General features: G+C 40.1%; 1 protein-coding gene and 1 long non-coding RNA gene across 5 annotated transcripts in view; one reads left to right on the top strand and one right to left on the bottom strand.

Annotated features, from left to right (window-relative positions):
- CCDC148 (coiled-coil domain containing 148) overlaps nt 1-22,737 on the bottom strand; it is a 293,619-nt gene that overhangs the window by 238,812 nt on the left and 32,070 nt on the right. Inside the window, exon 2 of one of the 4 annotated variants that reach the window (XM_061437347.1) lies at nt 22,149-22,242. The exons of the other annotated variants lie outside the window; for them this stretch is intronic. The gene's annotated coding sequence lies outside the window, so the exon portion shown is untranslated. The remainder of the gene's footprint in view (nt 1-22,148; nt 22,243-22,737) is intronic. 4 annotated transcript variants of the gene reach the window in all.
- LOC133259647 (uncharacterized) overlaps nt 1-22,737 on the top strand; it is a 32,061-nt gene that overhangs the window by 6,359 nt on the left and 2,965 nt on the right. The window contains exons 3-4 of the long non-coding RNA XR_009740470.1: nt 18,886-19,076; nt 20,716-20,822. This is a non-coding gene — a long non-coding RNA (uncharacterized LOC133259647). The remainder of the gene's footprint in view (nt 1-18,885; nt 19,077-20,715; nt 20,823-22,737) is intronic.

Below are 22,737 nucleotides of genomic sequence, written 5' to 3'. Positions count from 1 at the left end.
CAGGGATGAACCTAGAGATTATCCTACTAAATGAATAAAGAGAAAATAAAATACTTTATGATATCATCTATAAGTGGAATCTAAAAAGAAGTACAAATGAACTTATTTATAAAATAGAAACAAAGCCACAGACAAAACAAATTTATGGTTTGCAAAAGTGTGGGGAGGGATAAATTGGTAGTTTGGGATTCACAGATGCATACTACCATATATAAAATAGATAATCAACAAGGATTTACTGTATAGCACAGGAAACTATATTCAATATATTGTAATAAACTATAATGAAAAATAATTGAAAAAAGAATATATATATATATTAACCAAATCATTTTGCTATATACCTGAAACTAACACAACCTTGTAAATCAACTGTAATTCAACTGCTAGAGTAAGGAAGTCACAGCTGGCTTTTTTAGGTAGAACACAGTTTCTCCAGGAAGCCACAGTCATCACCATGCCTTAGAATTCCCCCAGCCTGTGGAAGAACATCAGTTACCATTTATCATCCAGTCTGTACTCTTGTCTTGCTAACTCTGGGTTCTCTCTGCTACTTCTCATTTCTAGCCTGGCTCCTATGGGCATTTGAGTTAGTGACCTCTGCCACAAGAGCAAATTAATGTATTTCACAATAGAGCAGTATATTCAGGTTGTGAAATAACATAACTTGGGTTTGAACACTGATTCTCCAGATTACTAGTTTTGTGACCTCAGACAAGTTACTTCACCTCTCAGAGTCTGTTTCTTAAACCCTACAAGAAAAATAGTAACTGATTCATCTCCCAAGTTGGTTGTGAGGTTTAAACAATGTAATATGTATATAAAGACCCTCTCATCATTCCTGGCTAGGGGCAATAAAGGTTAACTACTACACAGAAGGAGATGATGGTAATGATTGGTGCTGCTGCTGCTATTATCACTATATATACTTAGACGACTCTAAGTAGTATCACAACAGTTACTTACTAGTGCTAAGTAGTTGAGAAGAATAAAGTTGTTACAGGCTTTCTCTGTTCTCACTCTGCTTTTTAAAGCTGGAAATTGAAATTCGTTTGGAAAGCCCTAAGGAACATGGAGCCTTTCAAAAGTGGTAAAGACCAGTTTCTATCAGCGCTGCCCAGAAGCACAATGAGATCAGCCGCTGAGTGAAGCAAAAGAGCTTCCAATCTCAAGGGCAGTGAGACCACTGTAAGCCAGACCCACACTCCAGTCCAGGGGAAGAACTCAAGACTCTGTCCCAAAATCCCAATAAGAAATAGGTTTCAGGCAAGCCAACCCATCTGACAGAACTAGAATGGGGAGAAGATAGGATCTCTAAAGATTTGAAGGGGGCAGTCCTAAGATGCCAGAGGAATAGGATGGGGAGACCACTTTCTCCCCCACAAATTCATTGAAAGAACATTTGAACCCTGAGCAAATTCCACAAAACAACTTCTGAACGCTGGCAGAGGACATCAGGCACCCAGAAAGACAGCCCATTGTCTTCGAAAGGAGGTAGGACTAAATATAAAAGAGAAAAGAGAGACAAAGGAGTTAGGGATGGAGACCCATCCCCGGAAGGGAGTCTTAAAAGAGAAGTTTCCAAATACCAGGAAGCCCTCTCACCGGCGGGTCTGTGGCGAGTTTTGGAATCTCATAGGGTGACATAACTGGGAGGAAAAAATAAAGAAAGAAAACCCACAAATTACATGCCTAATGGCAACTCCCAGCAGAGAAGTACCCCAGACACTCACGTCCACCACCAGCAAGCAGAGACTGGACAGGGAGGCGTGGGCTGCATTGCTTAGGGTAAGGACCAGGCCTGAATGCCCGGAGGGCAATCTGAGGGAGCTAACATGAGATAGCAACCCAAACTGTGGGACAGCCAGAGAGAGAGAGGAAAAAAAAAAAAGAGAGAGAGAGAACTATCCCGTGAAAAGGCCTAACCTAGGGCACTGCTGGCCTGCTCTCAGAACAAAGGACTGAGCGAATACCAGAGGAGAGCTAGCTGGCTGCAGCCTGGCCCATCATCCCCTGCCAGAGGCAGGAAGGCAGGCGGGCAACAGCCAGAGCCAGAAGGCAAGGGGCAAAGTCGGCCCCAGAGACAGCATCCCCTACCAAACTGCGAGCAGGCTCCAAGTTGCTAACCAAGTCTTCCTTGGATCCTGGATGGTTGACATCCCCTGGGAGGGTTGCAGCCAGAGATCAGATCCCCAGAAGATCTGATCTCACAGCACACCTGAGAAGGTGCTCCTGCTGCCACCCAGGAAACCGATCGGCTGGGACGGGGGAGGCAATAAGACGCATTCCCCACCTGGGGGAGAGAGTGCTCGCTAAGCACGTGGTCGCCTGAGCTGCTCTGACCTGGGAAGGGCACAAAACGCAGGCCCAATCGAGTCTGTGCCTTTGTGGAATACCCGAGAACCTGAACCTGAGTGGCTTAGACCTGGGAAGTGCACAAAACCCAGGGCCCGCCTCAGAAGGTTCCCTTGCAGAGCAACCTGGAAACTGAGCAATGTGGAAGGGGAAAGCACACCCGCCATGAATGGGGGCAAACCCAGTGTGGCTGAGACACTGTAAGCACTCCTCACACACGCCAGTGATATTTGTTTGCAGTGTTCCTCCCTCCCCAAGGCAGAATGAATAGGTGAGCCTAAATGAGTGACCACCTTCACCCCCTTGTGTCAGGGCAGAAATTAGACACTAAAGAGACCTGCAAACAGAAGAAGCCAAAATAAACAGAGGGAACTGCCTTGGAAGTGAAAGGTGCAACAGATTAAAACCCCATAGTTAGCACCGAATACACTGGAAGGGACATATAGACCTTGAAAAGTATAAGATGGAACAAGGAACTATCTGAAACTGAACTGACCTCACACTGCCCACAACTCCAGAGAAATTCCTAGATATATTTTTACTATTATCATTTTTTAATTAAAAAATTTTTGTTTTAATTTTTAAATCCTCTATTAATCCTCTAATTTTCATTTTTATAACCTACTATTACCTTGGGAAAAAAAACACCCTATTTTTAAAGCAAACTTCATATATGTATTTTATAATTTTTGTTGATTTTGCTTTGTTTTTTTAATAGTGTATTTTTGTGAGTCTAACCTCTACTCTGGATTTTTAATCTTTGCTTTTTGGTATTTGTTATCAATTTTGTACCTTTAAGAATCCAATCTTCAGTACCCATGTTTACTTAGGAGGGTGATTACTGGCTTGATTACTCTCTCCCCTTTTTGACTCTCCTTTTTCTCCCCCAGGTCACCTCTATCTTCTCCCTCCCCCTTCTCTTCTCTACCCAACTCTGTGAATCTCTTTGTGTGTTCCGGGTTGTGGAGAACACTTAGGGAACTGACTACTGGCTAGATCTGTCTCTCTCCTTTTGATTTCCCCGTTCTCCTCCTGTTCACCTCTATCTCCTTCCTCCATCTTCTCTTCTCTATGCAAATTCGTGAACCTCTCTGAGGCTTCCAGACTGTGGAGAGCACATAGGGATTTGATTACTGGCTAGAATGCTCTCCCCCCTTTTAATCCCCCCCCCCCACTTCTCCTTCTGGTCAACTCTATCTCCCTCCTCCCTCTTCTCTTCTCCAGGTAACTCTGTGACCCTCTCTGGGTGTCCTTCAATGTGGAGAATCTTTTCATCATTAACCTAGATGTTTTATCATTGGTGCTGTATGGATGGAGAAGGCAATGGCACCCCACTCCAGTACTTTTGCCTGGAAAATCCCATGGATGGAGGAGCCTGGTAGGCTGCAGTCCATGGGGTTGCTGAGGGTCGGACATGACTGAGCGACTTCACTTTCACTTTTCACTTTCATGCATTAGGGAAGGAAATGGCAGCCCACTCCAGTGTTCTTGCCTGGAGAATCCCAGGGATGGGGAAGCCTGGTGGGCTGCCGTCTATGGGGTCACACAGAGTCGGACACGACTGAAGTGACTTAGCAGCAGCAGCAACAGCTGTATGGATGGAGAAGTCTTGAGGCTGTGTAAGAATAAGACTGAAAACCAGAGGCAGGAGGCTTAAGTCCAAAACCTGAGAACACCAGAGAACTCCTGACTCCAGGGAATTTTAATTGATAAGAGCTCATCCAAAAGCCTCCATACCTACACTAAAACCAAGCACCACTCAAAAGCCAACAAGTTCCAGAGCAATACCACACAAATTGTCCAGCAATGCAGGAACATAGCCCTGAGCTTCAATATACAGGCTGCCCAAAGTCACACCAAACCCACAGACATCTCAAAACTCACTACTGGATACTTCCTTGCACTCCAGAGAGAAGAAATCCAGCTCCACCCACCAGAACACCAATGCAAGCTTCCCTAACCAGGAAACCTTGACAAGCTACTCGTCCAACCCCACCCACAGGGAGGAACCTCCACAATAAAGAGGAACCACAAACTGCCAGAATACAGAGAGGCCACGGCAAACACAGTAATCTAAACAAGACGAAGAGGCAGAGAAATACTCAGCAGTAAATGAACATGATAGATCAGATCAGATCAGATCAGTCGCTCAGTCGTGTCCGACTGTTTGCAAGCCCATGAATCGCAGCATGCCAGGCCTCCCTGTCCATCACCAACTCCCGGAGTTCACTGAGACTCACGTCCATCGAGTCAGTGATACCATCCAGCCATCTCATCCTCTGTCGTCCCCTTCTCCTCCTGCCCCCAATCCCTCCCAGCATCAGAGTCTTTTCCAATGAGTCAACTCTTCGCATAAGGTGGCCAAAGTACTGGAGTTTCAGCTTTAGCATCATTCCTTCCAAAGAAATCCCAGGGCTGATCTCCTTCAGAATGCACTGGTTGGATCTCCTTGCAGTCCAAGGGACTCTCAAGAGTCTTCTCCAACACCACAGTTCAAAAGCATCAATTCTTCGGCACTCAGCCTTCTTCACAGTCCAACTCTCACATCCATACATGACCACAGGAAAAACCATAGCCTTGACTAGACGAACCTTTGTTGGCAAAGTAATGTCTCTGCTTTTGAATATGCTATCTAGGTTGGTCATAACTGTCCTTCCAAGGAGTAAGCGTCTTTTAATTTCATGGCTGCAGTCACCATGTGTAGTGATTTTGGAGCCCAGAAAAATTAAGTCTGACACTGTTTCCACTGTTTCCCCATGTACTTCCCATGAAGTAGAGGGACCAGATGCCATGATATTAGTTTTCTGAATGTTGAGCTTTAAGCCAACTTTTTCACTCTCCACTTTCACTTTCATCAAGAGGCTTTTTAGTTCCTCTTCGCTTTCTGCCATAAAGGTGGTGTCATCTGCATATCTGAAGTTATTGATATTTCTCCTGGCAATCTTGATTCCAGCTTGTGTTTCTTCCAGTCCAGCATTTCTCATGATGTACTCTGCATATAAGTTAAATAAACAGGGTGACAATATACAGCCTTGACGAACTCCTTTTCCTATTTGGAACCAGTCTATTGTTCCATGTCCAGTTCTAACTGTTGCTTCCTGACCTGCATACAAATTTCTCAAGAGGCAGATCAGGTGGTCTGGTATTCCCATCTCTTTCAGAATTTTCCACAGTTTATTGTGATCCACACAGTCAAAGGCTTTGGCATAGTCAATAAAGCAGAAATAGATGTTTTTCTGGAACTCTCTTGCTTTTTCAATGATCCAGCGGATGTTGGCAATTTGATCCCTGGTTCCTCTGCCTTTTCTAAAACCAGCTTGAACATTTGGAAGTTCACGGTTCACATATTGCTGAAGCTTGGCTTGGAGAATTTTGAGCATTACTTTACTAGCGTGTGAGATGAGTGCAATTGTGTGGTAGTTTGAGCATTCTTTGGCATTGCCTTTCTTTGGGATTGGAATGAAAACTGACCTTTTCCAGTCCTGTGGCCACTGCGCAGTTTTCCAAATTTGCTGGCATATTGAGTGCAGCACTTTCACAGCATCATCTTTCAGGATTTGGAATAGCTCAACTGGAATTCCATCACCTCCACTAGCTTTGTTCGTAGTGATGCTTTCTAAGGCCCACTTGACTTCACATTCCAGGATGTCTGGCTCTAGGTCAGTGATCACACCATTGTGATTATCTGGGTGGTGAAGATCTTTTTTGTACAGTTCTTCTGTGTATTCTTTCCACCTCTTCTTAATATCTTCTGCTTCTGTTAGGTCCATACCATTTCTGGTCCTTTATTGAGCTCATCTTTGCACGAAATGTTCCTTTGGTATCTCTGATTTTCTTGAAGAGATCCCTAGTCTTTCCCATTCTGTTGTTTTCCTCTATTTCTTTGCATTGATCGCTGAAGAAGGCTTTCTTATCTCTTCTTGCTATTCTTTGGAACTCTGCATTCAGATGTTTATATCTTTCCTTTTCTCCTTTGCTTTTCGCTTCCCTTCTTTTCACAGCTATTTGTAAGGCCTCCTCAGACAGCCATTTTGCTTTTTTGCATTTCATTTCTATGGGAATGGTCTTGATCCCTGTCTCCTGTACAATGTCATGAACCTCATTCCACAGTTCATCAGGCACTCTATCAGATCTAGGCCCTTAAATCTGTTTCTCACTTCCACTGTATAATCATAAGGGATTTGATTTATGTCATACCTGAATGGTATAGTGGTTTTCCATACTTTCTTCAATTTCAGTCTGAATTTGGCAATAAGGAGTTCATGGTCTGAGCCACAGTCAGCTCCTGGTCTTGTTTTTGCTGATTGTATAGAGCTTCTCCATCTTTGGCTGCAAAGAATAATCAATCTGATTTCGGTGTTGACCATCTGGTGATGTCCATGTATAGAGTCTTCTCTTGTGTTGTTGGAAGAGGGTGTTTGTTATGACCAGTGCATCTTCTTGGCAAAACTCTATTAGTCTTTGCCCTGCTTCATTCCATATTCCAAGGCCAAATTTGCCTGTTACTCCAGGTGTTTCTTGACTTCCTACTTTTGCATTCCAGTCCCCTATAATGAAAAGGACATCTTTTTTGGGTGTTAGTTCTAAAAGGTCTTGTAGGTCTTCATAGAACCGTTCAACTTCAGCTTCTTCAGCATTACTGGTTGGGGCATAGACTTGGATTACTGTGATATTGAGTGGTTTGCCTTGGAAACGAACAGAGATCATTCTGTCGTTTTTGAGATTGCATCCAAGTACTGCATATCGGACTCTTTTGTTGACTATGATGGCCACTCCATTTCTTCTGAGGGATTCCTGCCCACAGTAGTAGATATAATGGTCATCTGAGTTAAATTCACCCATTCCAGTCCATTTCAGTTTGCTGATTCCTAGAATGTCAACATTCACTCTTGCCATCTCTTGTTTGACCACTTCCATTTTGCTTTGATTCATGGACCTGACATTCCAGGTTCCTATGCAATATTGCTCTTTACAGCATCGGACCTTATTTCTATCACCAGTCACATCCACAGCTGGTTATTCTTTTTGCTTTGGCTCCATCCTTTCATTCTTTCTGGAGTTATTTCTCCACTGATCTCCAGTAGCATATTGGGCACCTACTGACCTGGGGAGTTTCTCTTTCAGTATCCTATCATTTTGCCTTTTCATACTGAACATGATAAATGCCCACCAAACCAAACAAAAGAGGAGGAGATAAGGAGTCTACCTGAAAAAGAATTTAGAACGATGATAGTAAAAATGACCCAAAATCTTGAGAACAAAGTGGAGTTACAAATAAGTAGCCTAGAGACAAGGACTGAGAAGATGCAAGAAATGTTTAACAAGGACCTAGAAGAAATCCCATGGATGGAGGAGCCTGGAAGGCTGCAGTCCATGGGGTTGCTGAGGGTCGGACATGACTGAGTGACTTCACTTTCACTTTTCACTTTCATGCATTGCAGAAGGAAATGGCATCCCACTCCAGTGTTCCTGCCTGGGGAATCCCAGGGACGGGGGAGCCTGGTGGGCTGTCGTCCTTTGGGTCGCACAGAGTTGGACATGACTGAAGTGAGTTAGCAGCAGAAGAAATAAAAAGGAGTCAATCAATAATGAATAATGCAACGTGAAGTCACTCAGTCGTGTCTGACTCTTTGTGACCCCATGGACTGTAGCCTACCAGGCTCCTCTGTCAATGGGATTTTCCAGGCAATAGTACTGGAGTGGATTGCCAGCAACAAATGAGATCAAAAACATTCTGGAGGGAACCAACAGTAGAGTAGCTGAGGCAGAAGATAGGATAAGTGAGGTAGAAGATAGAATGGTAGAAATAAATAAAGCAGAGAGGAAAAAAGAAAAAAGAATTAAAAGAAATGAGGACAACCTCAGGGACAATGTTAAATGCCCCAACATTCGAATCATAAGAGTCCCAGAAGAAGAAGACCAAAAGAAAGGCCATGAGAAAATACTTGAGGAGATAATAGTTGAAAACTTCCCTAAAATGGGGAAGGAAATAGTCACCCAAGTCCAAGAAACCCAGAGAGTCCCAAACAGGGTAAACTCAAGGTGAAACACCACAAGACACATATTAATCAAATTAACAAAGATCAAACACAAAGAATAAATATTAAAAGCAGCAAGAGAAAAACAACAAATAACACACAAGGGGATTCCCACAAGGATAACAGCTGATCTTTCTATAGAAACTCTTCAGGCCAGAAGGGAATGGCAGAACATACTTAAAGTGATGAAAGAGAAAAACCTACAGCCCAGATTATTGTACCCAGCAAGGATCTCATTCAAATATGAAGGAGAAATCAAAAGCTTTACAGACAAGCAAAAGCTCAGAGAATTCAGCACCACCAAAGCAATTCTTCAACAAATGCTAAAGGATCTTCTCTAGGCAGGAAACACAGAAAGGGTGTATAAACTTGAACCCAAAACAACAAAGTAAATGGCAATGGGATCATACTTATCAATAATTACCTTAAATGTAAATGGGTTGAATGCCCCAACCAAAAGACAAAGATTGGCTGAATGGATACAAAAACAAGACCCCTATATATGCTGTCTACAAGAGACCCACCTCAAAACAAGGGACACATACCGACTGAAAGTGAAGGGCTGGAAAAACATATTTCATGCAAATGGAGACCAAAAGAAAGCAGGAGTAGCAATACTCATATCAGATAAAATAGACTTTGAAACAAAGGCCGTAAAAAGAGACAAAGAAGGACACTATATAATGACCAAAGGATCAATCCAAGAAGAAGATATAACAATTATAAATATATATGCACCCAACATAGGAACTCTGCAATATGTAAGGCAAATGCTAACAACTATGAAAAGGGAAATTAACAATAATAATAGTGGGAGACTTTAATACCCCACTCACACCTATGGATAGATCAACTAAACAGAAAATTAACAAGGAAACACAAATGTTAAATGATATAATGGACCAGTTAGACCTAATTGATATCTATAGGATATTTCACCCCAAAACAATGAATTTCACCTTTTTCTCAAGTGCACATGGAAACTTCTGCAGAATAGATCACATCCTGGGCCATAAATCTAGCCTTGGTAAATTCAAAAAAACTGAAATCATTCCAAGCATCTTTTCTGACCACAATGCAGTAAGATTAGATCTCAATTACAGGGGAAAAAAAACTATTAAAAATTCTAACATATGGAAGCTAAACAACACACTTCTGAATAACCAACAAATCACAGAAGAAATCAAAAAAGAAATCAAAATATGCGTAGAACCAAAAAAAAATGAAAACACAACAAAACCTATGGGACACTGTAAAAGCAGTGCTAAGGGGAAAGTTCATAGCAATACAGGATTACCTCAAGAAACAAGAAAAAAGTCAAATAAATAACCTAACTCTACACCTAAAGCAACTAGAAAAGGAAGAAATGAAAAACCCCAGGGTTAGTAGAAGGAAAGAAATCTTAAAAATTAGGGCAGAAATAAATGCAAAAGAAACAAAAGAGACCATAGCAAAAATCAGCAAAGCTAAAAGCTGGTTCTCTGAGATGATAAATAAAATTGACAATCCATTAGCCAAACTCATCCAGAAACAAAGGGAGAAGAATCAAATCAACAAAATTAGAAATGAAAATGGAGAGATCACAACAGACAACACAGAAATACAAAGGATCATAAGAGACTACTATCAGCAACTATGCCCATAAATGGACAACTTGGAAGAAATGGACATTCTTAGAAAAGTATAACTTTCCAAAACTGAACCAGGAAGAAATAGAAAATTTTAACAGACCCATGACAAGCACGGAAATTGAAACTGTAATCAGAAATCTTCCAGGAAACAAAAGCCCAGGACCAGACAGCTTCATAGATGAATTCTACCAAAAATTTAAAGAAGAGCTAACACCTATCCTACTCAAACTCTTCCAGAAAATTGCAGAGGAAGGTAAACTTCCAAAAACTTTCAAACTCATTCTATGAAGCCACCATCACCCTAATACCAAAACCAGACAAAGATGCCACAAAAAAAGAAAACTACAGGCCAATATCACTGATGAACATAGACGCAAAAGTCCTTAACAAAATTCTAGCAAACAGAATTCAACAACATATTAAAAAGATCATACATTATGACCAAGTGGGCTTTATCCCAGACATGCAAGGATTCTTTAATATCTGCAAATAAATCAATGTAATACACCACATTAACAAATTGAAAGATAAAAACCATATGATTATCTCAATAGATGCAGAGAAAGCCTTTGCCAAAATTCAACATCCATTTATGATAAAAAACCCTCCAGAAAGCAGGCATAGAAGGAACATATCTCAACATAATAAAAGCTATATATGACAAACCCACAGCAAACATTTTCCTCAATGGTGAAAAATTGAAAGCATTTCTCCTAAAGTCAGGAATAAGACAAGGGTTCCCACTCTCACCACTACTATTCAACATAGTTTTGGAAGTTTTGGGCACAGCAATCAGAGCATAAACAAATAAAAAGAATCCAGATTGGAAAAGAAGAAGTAAAACTCTCACTGTTTGCAGATGACATGATCCTCTACATAGAAAACCCTAAAGACTCCATCAAAAAATTACTAGAGCTAATCAATGAATATAGTAAAGTTGCAGGATATAAAATCAACACACAGAAATCCCTTGTATTCCTATACACTAACAATGAGAAAACAGAAAGAGAAATTAAGGAAACAATTCCATTCACCATTGCAACAAAAAGAATAAAATACTTAGGAATATATCTACCTAAAGAAACATAAGACATATATATAGAAAACTATAAAACACTGATGACATAAATCAAAGAGGACACAAAAAGATGGGAAAATATACCATGTTTATGCATTGGAAGAATCAATATAGTGAAAATGAGTATAGTACCCAGGGAAATCTATAGATTCAATGCAATCCCTATCAAGCTACCAACAGTATTTTTCAGAGAACTAGAACAATTCACAATTAGTATGGAAATACAAAAAACCTCGAATAGCCAAAGCAATCTTGAGAAAGAAGAATGGAACTGGAGGAATCAACCTACCTGACTTCAGGGTATATATACTACAAAGCTACATCATCAAGACAGTATGGTACTGGCACAAAGACAGAAATATAGATCAATGGAACAAAATAGAAAGCCCAGAGATAAATCCATGCACCTATGGACACCTTATCTTTGACAAAGGAGGCAAGAATATACAATGGAGAAAAGACCATCTCTTTAACAAGTGGTGCTGGGAAAACTGGCAACCACTTGTAAAAGAATGAAACTAGAACACTTTCTAACACCATACATAAAAATAAAATGGGTTAAAGATCTAAATGTAAGACCAGAAACTATTAAACTCCTAGAGGAAAACATAGGCAAACACTCTCCAACATAAATCACAGCAGGATTCTCTATGACCCACCTCCCAGAGTAATGGAAATAAAAGCAAGGATAAACAAATGGGACCTAATTAAACTTAAAAGCTTTTGCACAATGAAGGCAACTATAAGAAAGGTGAAAAGACAGCCTTCAGATGGGAGAAAATAATAGCAAACGAAGCAACTGACAAAGAATTAATCTCAAAAATATACAAGCAACACCTGCAGCTCAATTCCAGAAAAATAAACGACCCAATCAAAAAATGGAGAAGGAAATGGCAACTCCTCCAGTATTCTTGCCTGAAGAATCCTGTGGATAGAGGAGCCTGGTGGGCTGCTGTCCATGGGGTCGCACAGAGTCGGACATGACTGAAGCAACTTAGCATGCATGCATGCATTGGAGAAGGAAATGGCAACCCACTCCAGTATTCTTGCCTGGAGAATCCCAGGAACAGAGGAGCCTGGCAGGCTGCCATCTATGGGGTCGCACAGAGTCAGACACAACTGAAGCGACTTCGTACACACATACGTGAAGTCGCTCAGTCGTGTCCGACTCTTTGAGACCCCATGGACTGTAGCCTACCAGCCTCCTCTGTCCATGGGATTTTCCAGGCAATAGTACTGGAGTGGATTGCCATTTCCTTCTCCAAAAGAATTTCCCAACCCAGGGATTGAACCCGGGTCTCCTGCATCGTAGACAGACGCTTTACTATCTGAGCCACCAGGGAAGTGACTTTAGTTCAGTTCATTTCAGTCACTCAGTCATGTCCGACTCTTTGAGACCCCATGAATCACAGCACACCAGACCTCCCTGTCCATCACCAACTCCTGGAGTTCACTCAAACTCACGTCCATTGAGTTGGTGATGCCATCCAGCCATCTCATCCTCTATCGTCCCCTTCTCTTCCTGCCCCCAATCCCTCCCAGCATCACAGTCTTTTCCAATGAATCAGCTCTTCAAATCAGGTGGCCAAAGTATTGGAGTTTCAGCTTTAGCATCAGTCCTTCCAATGAACACCCAGGACTGATCTCCTTTAGGATGGACTGGTTGGATCTCCTTGCAGTCCAAGGGACTCTCAAGAGTCTTCTCCAACACCACAGTTCAAAAGCATTAATTCTTTGGCGCTCAGCTTTCTTCACAGTCCAACTCTCACATCCGCACATGACCACTGGAAAAACCATAGCCTTGACTAGACGGACCTTTGTTGGCAAAGTAATGTCTCATCTGCTTTTTAGTATCTAGGTTGGTCATAACTGTCCTTCCAAGGAGTAAGCGTCTTCTAGTTTCATGGCTACAGTCACCATCTGCAGTGAGTTTGGAGCCCAAAAATATAAAGTCTGACACTCTTTCCACTGTTTCCCCATCTATTTCCCATGAAGTGATGGGACCAGATGCCATGATCTTAAGTTTTCTGAATGTTGAGCTTTAAGCCAACTTTTTCACTCTCCTCTTTCACTTTCATCAAGAAGCTTTTTAGTTCCTCTTCACTTTCTACATAAGGGTGGTGTCATTAGCAGCAATCAAAAAAATGGGCCAAAGAACTAAACATACATTTCTCCAAAGAAGACATACAGATGGCTAACAAACACATGAAAAGATGCTCAACATCATTCATTATCAGAGAAATGCAAATCAAAAGCACAATGAAGTACCATCTCATGCCGGTCAGAGTGGCTGCTATCCAGAAATCTACAGACAATAAATGCTAGAGAGGGTGTGGAGAAAAGGGAACCCTCTTACACTGTTGGTGGGAATGCAAACTAGTACAGCCACTATGGAGAACAGTGTGCAGATTCCTTAAAAAGCTGGAAATAGAACTGCCATATGACCCAGGAATCCCACTGCTGGGCATACACACCAAGGATACCAGAATTTAAAGAGACACATGTACCCCAGTGTTCATCGCAGCACTATTTACAACAGCCAGGACATGGAAGCAAGCTAGATGTCCATCAGCAGATAAATGGATGAGAAAGCTGTGGTACATATACACAATGGAATATTACTCGGCCATTAAAAAGAATACATTTGAATCAGTTCTAATGAGGTGTATGAAACTGGAGCCTATTACAGAGTGAAGTAAGTCAAAAAGAAAAACACCAATACAGTATGCTGCTGCTGCTAAGTCGCTTCAGTCATGTCCGACTCTCTGCGACCCCATAGACAGAGGCCCACCAGGCTCCCCCGTCCCTGGGATTCTCCAGGCAAGAACACTGGAGTGGGTTGCCATTTCCTTCTCCAGTGCATGAAAGTGAAAAGTGAAAGGGAAGTCACTCAGTTGTCCCGACTCTTCGTGACCCCATGGACTGCAGCCTTCCAGGCTCCGTCCATGGGATTTTCCAGACAAGAGTACTAGAGTGGGTTGCCATTGCCTTCTCCGGTCCAATACAGTATACTAACACATATATATGGAGTTTAGAAAGATGGTAATGATGACCCTATATGCAAGACAGCAAAAGAGACACAGATGTATAGAACAGTCTTTTGCACTCTGTGGGAGATGGCGAGGGTGGGATGATTTGAGAGAATAGCATTGAATCATGTATATTATCATATGTGAAATAGATCGCCAGTCCAGGTTTGATGCATGAGACAGGATGCTCAGGGCTGGTGCACTGGGATGATCCAGAGGGATGGGATGGGGAGGCAGGTGGATGGGAGGGGGTTTCAGGATGGGGAACACATGTACACCCATGGCTGATTCATGTCAATACATGGCAAAAACCACTACAATATAGTAAAGTAATTAGCCTTCAATTAAAATAAATAAACTTTTAAAAAATAAAATCATACAACCAGAAAAAAAAAAAAAGATTTTAAGCTAGAAAACTTCCCAGGGGCAACGGAGGTATCCACAAATTAGAACTGCCCCAGGGAAGACAAAGGAATGAGGTACTGGCAGAGCAAGAGGGAGAGGTTGGGAAAGCAGGCCGTCAAGAGGTAATGGAGTACAAGCTGTGGCCAGAGCAGACAAGCCCCAACCTCCACTAGAGAACCCAAGACAAGACCAGAGGGAAGGGAGATCACGTGATGGCACACAATCTGAAATTACTTTTCCTAGGGGTTTCCATACAGTGGAGAAAAACAACTGGGTTGTGCACTGAATATACTCAACACCCCCAAGGCAAGAGGTTCATCATCAACCCAAAAGCCAATATCCATCTTCTACAAAGTACTTTCCTGTTTATCATTTGATCTCAGACTAGCTGCAGGAAGTGAAATTCTCCTATTTTACAGATGAATAGAGATGAAGAGATTACACCAGTGCTTAAAGGCACAAATCTAGTAAATGGTGCAGCTTGTTAGAACTTAATTCTTCTGAAACCCATTACTTTGCACTGCTCACTGCACTGTCTTCAGAAACTGCCTTTTGTTCACTGTGTGGTTTCCAAGTTTGTTTTTTTTTTTTCCTTTAAAATTTTCTTGCTTTAAGGAAGTTTTTTTATTTATTTATTCTTTGTTTCTTATTTTTAGTGCAGATATGGGTTGGTTGAATACAGAAGAAAAAGGTCAAGGAAAACATATGTCAAAGCCTAGAAGAGCATAGCTAAAAAATTAATTTCCCTGGAGTGTTAGGCATGGGGTCACCAAGAGTCCCACCTATAGAACAGAGGAACCCAATTTCCTCACCACCACCCCAACCGCCAGAGTTGGGGATTATGAGGTGTTAACATTTCCATAGGGTATTTGTAGTAACTTCGTTCAATATATCTTCATCCTCCCAATGGATAGATTAATCTTGTATTATTCTAGTGAGGATGAAGGACTACAGTCAAGAAGAGACCTTTGAAAGTTGTAGAAAAAATGTAACTCAAAGGAATATTCTCTGCCAGCATTTAGAACATGCCTATATAGCTAGCATAACTTTGCCAAGAACGTTCCAGTTAATACTATGATTTCAACAGCTGATTAGAAAGTAAAATGTACTATCTCAAGCTACAGTAATATTGTTTTTCAGGTCATGTGATTCTGCTTTAAGAGATTTTTCCAGAGCTGAGAATAGAACATGTCTCTAAGGCTCCCAGTCCAGTGAACTCAACAATGTGGCTTCTTCATTTTTAAATGGCCTGTTTCGAAATGCACAAATCTTAACACTTCATCAAGCTAAGAAAAGAAATAAAAGGAAAGAAATAGTCTCTTTGCCCAGGAAAAAGCTGAGATAGGTTTAAAGATGCTGAAGCTGAAGTTACCTGTAAGGTTGCCAAACTAAACAATCAATCGATTCAATTTTTTAAATCAAACAAAACCCACCACAAATCTTTCTTCTGTTTTTCTGACTGAGAGTCTGTGTTTCGAAGTTACACAGACAAAAATGCCTATCAAACCCAATGATTTGTAAGAGATTCATTCACAAGGGATGTTGATATTTCTTAAGAAAGATTTGAAAAATCTAGTGTATAAGTTTCTGAGACTGGGCTTTCAAACAAGACATGCACGCACTCACACACACACACACACACACATACACACACGTACATCTTCTCTCCAGAAGGTACTAAAGTACTCATTTCAATCAATGGGAGAAAGCACCTGCAACACATATAAAATATCTATTATATCACCCACTAAAGTCTGTATTTTTAGAGCTACTGACCTTTATGTGAATGAAACAATAAAGCTGTTCACAAACCTGACAGAGAGCAGCTTTTCCAAAGTGAAACAGTGAACCACTGTCCCTAATGCACCCATCAAACTGAACAATTAAAATGGTAGCTAGCACAAAATTTAAAACGCCATTGTAACATAACACTGTCAAGATTATCAGTCCTGGCTCAATAAAAAAATTCTTTGTTTGCTTTGTCATTTATTAAAAAGAATTAAGTTATTTATCAGATGAATGGGCTGAATAAATTTAAGGCCATCAAAAGACACTCAGTGGTCCACAGCTCCTTATGCTGCTGCCAAACTAACTTGGGCGCTGGTAGCCACAAACTGGTCCTAATATCACAGTTTCAGTAACAAACAGTCATTGTGTGGATTAAACAGGCCCAAATTCAAGTCCATTTCTTCAGTTACTAGTTGTATGACATGAGTAAATTACTTAACCTCTTAGCTTCCATTGTCTCTTGTAATATAACACTAGTTGCTGAATGGAAATGAGGCTATATTCAGTTATAAATGAAGTTGTAAATGGGCTTCCCTTGTGGCTCAGCTGGTAAAGAATGCACTTGCAATGCAGAAGACCTGGGTTTGATTCCTGTTTTGCGAAGATCCCCTGGAGACGGGAAAGGCTACACACTCCAATATATTAGCCTGGAGAATTCCATGGACTGTTTGGTCCATAGGGTCGCAAAGAGTTGGACACGATGGAGTGACTTTAACTTTCAGTTGTAAATGAAATCATATATGCAAAGAGTTTAGCATAGTGCCTGGTGGAGAGCAAATGTCCCCAAAAGTTAGCCATTATTATCACTGAGAAATCTTAGAGGGACCACATGATTTCTTATCTAATCTAAGATACTTTGAGGTTGAAAGGGCGCTCTATTAGCAATATGACGGTAGTGATGGAAGGTCAATCTAATCATTGTCTATGGAGCACAGTCTAGTTGCATAGAATACTGGGGACTAGGAGTGAGGTTTTAGTGATAAGCAACAATGGCACCCCACTCCAGTACTCTTGCCTGGAAAATCCCATGGAGGGAGGAGCCTGGTGGGCTGCAGTCCATGGGGTCGCTAAGAGTCAGACACAACTGAGCAACTTCACTTTCACGTTTCACTTTCATGCATTGGAGAAGGAAATGGCAACCCACGCCAGTATTCTTGCTGGAGAATCCCAGAGATGCGGGAGCCTGGTGGGCTGCTGTCTATGGGGTCACACAGAGTTGGACATGACTGAAGCAACTTAGCAGCAGCAGCAACATGAAGTACAAACTGTATAAGCAAATGAGGATGCCAAGCTACCCCTCAACAGAAATATTAGCAATGAGGAAAAATATCAGTTGGTTGAAGATTGGATCACACCAAAAACAACTGTTAATACCCAAACTGTTTCAGCATTCTAAATTTAAACAGATCACACTCCTTTGCAACATCAATTTACATAAGACTTTGAAATTGAGTTTTTAAACTTTGCATTTATCATGAAATATCCTTAACCATTTCCTAGATCTATATACACTTTTCCATGTGGTGTTTTCAGCATAGCTTTCGTGCTAGAAATTAAACCAGTTTAAAATTTTTAAAAGAAATAGCGCAGCAATTATCTAAATCATCAAACCAGGAAGGCAGTAACCTGGACAGTACTCCAGAATATTCCAGTCACTAGAGTGGCTCAGCCTTCCTATCCGAAATCCTTAACACAAGCATTGTGCTTCCAGAAAATTAGCCAATTCCACCCTGACATTTGTAAGAGGGAAACCAATGAATGTTTATTTTAAATCATCTTGTAACATATATATATATTCTTTTTCAGATTATTTCCTGTTATAACTATTACAAAATATTGAGCAGAGTTTCCTGTGCTATGCAGTAGATACTTGGTTATCCATTTTATATATATTAATAGTAGTATATACATTTTGTTAATTTTGATAACGTTATGGAGCCCTTGTGAATATGTATGTAGATCAGTTCATTGAAACTTTTTGCAAAGAAGAGGTAAGTTACCAACTGACAAATGAGTCAGTAGAAAGACACAACGGGGCACAACGGGGAGAATTTAAATATTTTTCCTGTTTTTTAAGGAAAACGAGAAAAACAAAAATGCATACTTGTGTTTTCTTTATTTTCATTAAGAAACAGGAAAAAAACAGAAAAGATTAACAAGAAATTACAAAAAAGGCAGTAACAATATGAACATGGTAACTTCTGAAACTATTTCTGTAGTTATTTGTGAAAATATGAAAATTATAACTAGTTTATGGATGTGAGAACAATCTGAAACATCTGCATCTTGACTAACTGCCAGGGTGGTTCTCTGTGATGTAGATGGACCAGTGTCTTCTTCCTCCTTGACTTCAAGGTACATCTCCCCTAAACCTGACTGTTCTATGACCTTACTGCCCAGATTCATACTTACTTGGATAATTTGAATCCTAAAAAAAAATTTACAATATTTACAGTAGAAGCTCTGACTTGTAAGAGACCTACACTGTCTTTATACAGATCCAAGGGCTCTCATTTGCTCTACTGCTTAAGCCTAAGCAGAAATTCAATTTTTTGTAACAGCGCGAACTCAAAGCTTTGGGCAGGGAGTTTCCTGAACAAACAGGTCTGGCAGTGGAGAGAAACGGGGCTGAAATCTCAACCGTGCTGCTGAGTAAGCCACACATCCTGGTGTGGGACTGTGTCTGCCTGTTTCTCATTCACACATGCGTTCTAAGGGCTAGCGTGAGCCCTGCATCCAGTTTGGCATACAGGTAAGAGACTGGCCCCCTTGCATTTTCCGATACTCTTCCCCTCACAGTGAGGCATGGAACACTACAAATATACACTTTCAGGAAATCATTTTGAAGTACATGCTGTTGACATTACAGCCAGGTAGGCAGATGACATTTCCAGCATAATCAATGAGCCCAGTTTTGTCTACATTAATACAAGTGTGGTTTCTTTGCCGAACTTCTCTCTTTCTGTCTCTAATCTGTCTCATTTCTCTCTCCTTTCCTCTTCCCTCTCTGCCCCACTCAACATTTCTCTCTGTCTCTCCCACTGACCTCATTCCTAAAACCTTGAAGAAAACAAGATTCTTTCTGCCTGAGTTTTCGATACATGGCTCAAATTTGGGTTGAAACAGTTCTTTCTGAAGCCATCTGCCACCCAAGCTGTTTGCATCCTTCATTGAATTCCCATTTCTAAAACCAGGGAGGAATCAAGGGCTTGCGTTGCCAGCTTCCTCTGAATTCACCCCTTGGACTCTGGTCTGCCCTCTGTTTTTCATTGCTGGCTTCTGGTACTTTAGCTCCTTCCCCAGGCACCTTCTTCCTTCCCTCATACTCTACCTGGGGTCACCCAGTCTCAATGCAACTGTCCCTCTATTATACTGACAAATTGTCAACTTCCTGCTCTTTCCATAAATGGCATCCCCCAAATCCATAGCTGTATCAAAATATGTGAAATTTTTACTTTTTAAAGGACATATTAAGCAAAAGAAGTACAATGATGATATATGTCCTATTTAACTGGAAAGAGAGATACATACAGTCAGGATACTGACACAATTATTAAATTTATAGCACCTGATGGGAAAAAAAAACAAACAAACAAAGGGTAAACACATTTACATATAGAGCAAAATTAAAAACAAAGGGGCTCCAACTGAAGAATATTTCTTAAACTGGTCCATAGTCATAGTCCATTATTATATGTCAGGATAAGTAGAAACCTTGTGATTATATGCAAAAATATTTTGTGCTAACTTTCCTGGGGAGAGATTACACAGATTTCATCAACTTCTCAGGGGAAATCTCTGACCCAAATATGCTTAAAATATTGAAGGAGGGTCAGTGACTGAAATATCAAAAGAAACTCACTATAAGTAATTGATAAATTTTTTTAATATTTAGTATTTTAAAGTACAAATATTAAATTCTATGTATAAATATTGAAATGGCCTCATCATTGGTGGGAGTATATTAATAGGATCAGGTAAGTTTTTCGAGCTTACTCAAATTGCTTCATGTATGATTTTTTTAAATGTGGAGGCATTCTTTTTTTTAAACTTTTCTTTTTATATTGGAGTATAGCCAATTAACAATGTTGTGAGAGTTTCAGGTGGAGAGCAATGGGATTCAACCATAAATATCCATGTGTCCCTTCTCCCCCAGACTTCCCTCCCATCCAGGCTAGTTCATAAATAATATTGAGTAAAGTTCCCAGTGCTGTATAGTAGGTCCTTGCTGATTATCCATTTTCAATATAGCAGTGTATACATGTAGATCTCAAACTCCCTAACTATCCCCTCCCCCCATCTTTCCCCTCGAGCAACCCTAAGCTTGTTTTCTAAGTCTGTGAATTTGTTTCTATTTTATAAATAAGTTCATTTGTATCATTTCTTTTTAGATTCCACATATAAGAGATGTCATATGATGTTTCTCCTTCTCTATCTGACTTACTTCACTCAATATGACATTCTCTCATCAATGGTAGGAGTATATCAATAGGACCATGTAAGTTTTTCAAGCTTAGTAAATCACTTCATATATGATTTTTTAAATGTGAAGGTATTCTTTATAGTAGCATTTCCTAAAACTTCTCTGATGATGTGAATCACTTGGAGTATTTATATTTAAAAGTGATATATCATTGTGGACTGGACCCCACCCCACAAATACTGAATGGAAATTTAGGAGGTTTAGGAATTTTATTAATTTTTGTTTAAGATTTTACTTTTTCAGAGCAGCATTAGGTTCATAGTAAGCTTTGGAGAAAAGCACAAAGATTTCCCATATATTCCCTGTGCCACACATGTATAGCTGTTATCAACATTCCCCACCAGAATGGTACATTCATTATGACTGATGAAGCTACGTTTGACATACCATTATTACCCAAAGTCCATAGTTACATTAAGGTTGACTCTTGGTGTTGAACATTCTATGGATCTGGACAAATGTATAATGACATGTATCCACCATAATATCAAACAGAATAGTTTCACTGCCCCTACAATCCTCTGTGTTCTAGCTATTCAACTTTCCCCTTGGAACTTTTTTGAAACAAGTATCACAGGTGATTCTTATCAATAAGAGGCATTTTGTGAAAAAATTTCCAAACTTAATATTTGTTCCAACACAGAAAAATGAATGGACTCGAAGGAAAGCCAGAAGTCCATACACTAATTTTTTAAAAGTATCATTTCTAAAATTAGATTCCTTTCTTTGCAAAATTTTGAATACAAATGATGAATAATTACAATAGTTTAGAGCACTTTGATCTTTATAGAAATGCAACAAATATTAAAATTAATTTTGTAATACATCTGTAACCGGATAGGTACAAAGGTTTTTCTACTCAATTTTTCCAAACCAGATACTACAATACACTTACTGAAAATACGTGGAGAACCTCATGTTCATGAGTCTTGGAATTTGATGATCATGCCTAAAGTATTAAGAAATTATTCAAGGAATCTTAGCATAAAAGGCAAAACATTAAAAGAAGCAGCAGGGGGTCAAGTATTCTTTCTCAAACATATGATTCCATTAAACTAATAGTTTTTTTCACAAAAGGAATGTTTTTTCTAATGTATTACAAATCACCCAGGGAGATTATTTATAATGGTCATTCTAATGGGCTAGTTCTGCTAGTTTACTCTACAGTGCCAACCTTAATAACAACATAACAGGAGGAAACTTCTTTTTAATTTTAAATATTTAATTTTTAAAATTAATGTAATCAATTCAATTCCACAGATACTTGTTTAATATCTTCTATAAGCCTGGCTCTAGGCTAGGAACTAAGGATAAAATGATGAGTGAAGGCACAATTCCTACCTTAAAGAAGACATCCTGTTTCAGATTTTTTTAAAAAATTTCCTCCTGATTTTTAAAATCTGGGGTTAACTAAATCCAGGGTTGACAAGCTCTCCTGTAAGAAATCAGATAATAAATACTTTATGCCTTGCAGACTGTAGAACCTGTTTATAACTATCCAATGCTATTGCAGCATTGAAGTTGCCATTGTTTGCTGTTGTTTTAGTTACTCAGTCCAGTCTGACTCTTTTGTGACCCCATGGATCGTAACCTGCCAGGTTCCTCTGTGCATGGGATTTCCCAGGCAAGAATACTGGAGTGGGTTGCCATTTCCTTCTCCAGGGGATCTTCCCGATCCAGGGATCAAACCCATGTCTCCTGCATTGGCAGGCGGATTCTTGACCACTGAGTGATCAGAGAAGCCCTAAAGCTGCCATAGACAATATTTAATCTAAAAAACATGGTTACAATAAAGCTTTATTTATATGAATAGTCTGCTGGCCAGATTTGGTCCTTGCACTAGTTTGCCAGTGACTAAATAATTTGTGAATGTTTATTTAAATTTTTAAATGCTCATTTGACCCTTTATCATATCTGCTTTACTGAAAAT

This window comes from Bos javanicus, chromosome 2 (genome assembly GCF_032452875.1).
Source record: "Bos javanicus breed banteng chromosome 2, ARS-OSU_banteng_1.0, whole genome shotgun sequence".
NCBI lineage: Eukaryota > Metazoa > Chordata > Mammalia > Artiodactyla > Bovidae > Bos > Bos javanicus.
The sequence above is the reverse complement of the archived record's forward strand: the minus strand, read 5'-3'. Positions and strand labels throughout refer to the sequence as shown.